We start from the raw sequence: 3,939 nt of genomic DNA, 5'->3' as shown, positions 1-3,939 counted from the left end.
CGATAGAGCGAAGCCGCGGAAGTCGAAGCGCGAAGTGGCGAGGGTTCACTGTATTTCAAGAAGATGAAACAAATAAATAAGGAAAAACTGTTTTCAAAAGGCCATGTAGGGCTCAAGAACTCAGGCGCTCTCACAAGACTCAACTTAAAGGCAGTGTGGCCTTGGACAAATCACTGAACTGTCTGTACTTTATGTCCCACCTGTTACATCGGATTGTTGCAAGGAATAAATGGTCTACGTAAATCACTTTAACTGGAATCTATTTGCTTAAACAAATAAACATACAAACAATACTCTTCGTATAGATCTACTATCCAGATATTTCCTATATTCTGAATGTCTTCATTTGGTTGATGAGCATATAAACAAGAAGGTTGTTAAAAAAGCCAAGTTGCTCCATCTCCCCCATTTTAATTTGCAAAAACACATTGATACTCAAAAACAGACTTCTTAACCAGGAATCTGAACTCCTACTAAAAATAGAAAGTGAAGGGGCGGGGGACAGGTCAGTGACTCAATTGAACTTTCAAAGCTGATTTAAACAAAGACGGCCTAGCAGTTGTCCAGGATTTTCTATAGCAGGCAGTTGTTTAAATTAAGTTTTAAACAGCATTGATGAAAAATGCGACCTTATACCATGACAGGCTATAAACAACCTTCCACCACTAAGATTGTTTATGCCTCTCCGTAGAGTTTACTTGGCTGCTTTATTTCTCTTTATTATGAAACATTGTAGTGTGGCTGCCTTCCTGTAGAGATATCTGGTAAACATTTTATGAGACAGGCGTACCTTTTAGAATTCCTTTTGAGCTTTGTTAAATTGAATGTGTGAAAATAAAGTTGTCCAGTGTGAAGGAGAAAAAACATTGGTTAGTCTGGTTGCAAAGATGAAATCATGCAGGGTAGTCTGGGCTGGCGGGCCTGATTAGGTCACTGCCAAGCCCATCAACATTATTCATTCTGATTGATTAAGGGAAACGCTCCGTTTGTTTTCATGTGAGAGATACAAGTCCATCCGGCGAGCACTCGTGTCCCATTTCCATTCACCTGGGCTTTTTTATTATTGTTTTGCAGAAAGAAGATGACTATACCTCAAGCAATAAGATGATAAATAACAGCGTAGTTTTTATCTTGCATGAACAAAAAGAGAATAAAATAACATCAAGAAAATAACAGCTATCATGCCCTAATCTTACGTGTTGTGTAAGGATCCTACAATGTAGCTGATTTTGTACCACACTGTTCTATTAAATGAACAAATTACAGCTTCTGTCAAAAAGTTCATGCCATTTTGGAAAACACAGTATGTGTGTATGTATCTATATTTATATCTCTGTGTATTTGTGTAATTACATAGATAAAAGCCATGTTTTCATAAATGTATTCCATTTTTTTGAGAGCTGAATTCTTCATAGCAATAAATTAATTGTGGTTTAGCCTATCTATCTCTAGAGTGGAAAACAATCAAAGATATATTGTCCAAAACAGTGAAACTTTCTCGGCTTTCAGTTTTCCTAAATGTCATGGAGCTCTCTGTGGGAAACTAAGAAGTAGGAAGAGTGGGTGCGGACAAATTCTTCTGGTGGAGGGAGGCCTTCATGTGCCTGAGCTGCATCCCAGGCACATGCTCCCAAATAAAAGTTGTTCCCCGTGATGTGCCCCAAGCACATGGTTGCTACTATATGCTTGAAGGTTATCTGCCTAAAGGTTGTCTGCCACAAAGAGCAATCAGACCACCCCGCTCAGAGTATGACCCACTCCATTCTGATACAGATCATAGACGGCTCCCCCGGAGAAGAGAGCTCAAGGACACATAAGCTCAAATCAGCTCAGGGACAACCAAGGTTAAGCCACCATCTTAACTCTAGAACCTGCCCATCTTGTTACATATGTACCTTCCTGTTATGTGTATGTCCCTTACAGGTCCCCTTCCTATTACCTGTGTGCCTTTAAGACATCCCCTTCCTGTTCCATATGTGTATGATGTGGCTTGCATGCCCAAGATTATATAAGTGAGAGAATACATTCCCCAACACTCTGGTTCCAGATTCCATTGAAGAGGTGAGCACTTGCATGCCTTGTCTGATGTTTCTTTAATTTACCTGTAATTACACAACCACCCCCTAGGACCCATTGGATTGTGGAGGTTGGACCCCCACACCCCAACCCTACCCCCACCCCACCCGCCTCCCATTTGTAGACTAAGTTGTTAATGTCATTAAGTCGACTCCAACCCATGCAACCTCATATATAACAGAATAAATAATTAATTGGCTGTTGCTATGCCATTTTTATGAATGTAACTTACTGAAAATTGCTTATATTAAATGCTGAATTAGAAGATTTTACTGAAAAAAAATTAAATTTGCAAATTATCTATTGGTTTGTTTGAGAGCTGAGAGTGATTTTAGTGGTTTCTTCACTGGATGCTAATGTCTTCACTTTGGACTAAATAAAAATACATTACATTTATAAAAACAGTATCTCTTTTGGCATCCCCTCACGTTATGAGTGTTCTCGGTGTTCCCAGACAACTAGCCATACGGCAATGTCTTCAGAAAGAGGCTGACCATAGAACGATAGCAAAGTCCTTAACATGTCACATTTCGAACAGCCTTCTGGGATCTAGTAGTGCAATGGTTGAGCACTAGGGGGCGAATCCAAAAGACAGTAGTCCAAACCCGCCCGTGCCTCTGCAGGAGAAACGTACTCTTGGGAAGACTACAACCTACACTACACTATGGGACACTCCTGTGCTGCCCCACGGTGACACTGTGTGAGTTGGAATAGATTCACGGAGAAACAAAACACAATGAACTTTAAGTCGCCCTCGTGTCACAATGGCGAAGCTCTGGGCAGTCAGCAGTGTGGGACCACGAGCAATTCTGCCGGAAATAAGACCTGGAAGTTTTCCCTCGAAAGATTCCAGCCTTGGAAACCTTAGGCTAGCGTTATCTGACTCCATCCATGGGGTCACTGATGAGAGCACCATAAAACTTCCTTACAAGACATTGAACTACTTTGTAAAATGTGGAGCCACATCAAATAAATAAGCACAAGAAACTCCACTTAAAAATATATATATACACATATAAAATGTAATATTGGGACCCAGGCCAACACTAGCATCAAAGGAGCCACCACAAAAATGTGAGACCCCTGATAAGACTGAGCTGAAACCTGACCGACGCCCAAAAGCTAGCCGAGTCCTCTAAAAGCCTGGAGAGACCTGATAAGACCGGGCTGAGACCCGGCCGAAGTCCAAAAGGTAGCCAAGCCACCTAAAGCCTGGAGAAACCCGGTAAGACTTGACTGGGACAGTGAGAACGTCAAAGAACTGGCCAAAATGTCCATTTAAACCCAGGTAGAGACACTGACCTTTAGAGAGCTAGGAACCAAGGAGACATCAACTCCTGCTCTCTCCAACTCTACCTGGGGTGAGTACACCGATGAGGCAATGCTGATTGGGACTATGGTGCTAATATGAAATGTGTGATCAGAGTTGTTACTCTGCCCTTATGCTTATAGTTGTTTGCCCTTAATAGTTTGAATAATATTTTAGATTGTTTGATGTGTGTTTGCAGTGAATAAACCGAGCCTTCGAAAATGTCTAAGAGCGTTAAGTAATTATTGATCGCGCCGCTCATGACAGTCACTCAGAGGCTTAATGGACTCAGCAATAGCAAACAACTGGTTGCACTGTAAAGGGCTGGGGTTAAAATTGCCATACTATCTCATTAAAACTTAAATAAATTGAAGGATTCTGACTTGTTCTTTCAGGATTGTTTCTTGTTCATTGAGAGCTGCCCCTAGTCCACAGGGAGTCTTTTACGTGAATTAGCAAAAGGCCCATCTGGGCAGATGCGGTTCTGTGTACGTATGGTTGACAAGCAGTCAGCGACGTGATGCTGACTTAAAAAGTCAACAGCTTTTCCAGAA

The sequence above is a fragment of the Echinops telfairi genome, unplaced genomic scaffold (assembly GCF_000313985.2).
Source record: "Echinops telfairi isolate 266 unplaced genomic scaffold, ASM31398v2 ScPeMD7_7405;HRSCAF=8443, whole genome shotgun sequence".
Lineage (NCBI taxonomy): Eukaryota > Metazoa > Chordata > Mammalia > Afrosoricida > Tenrecidae > Echinops > Echinops telfairi.
The sequence above is the reverse complement of the archived record's forward strand: the minus strand, read 5'-3'. Positions refer to the sequence as shown.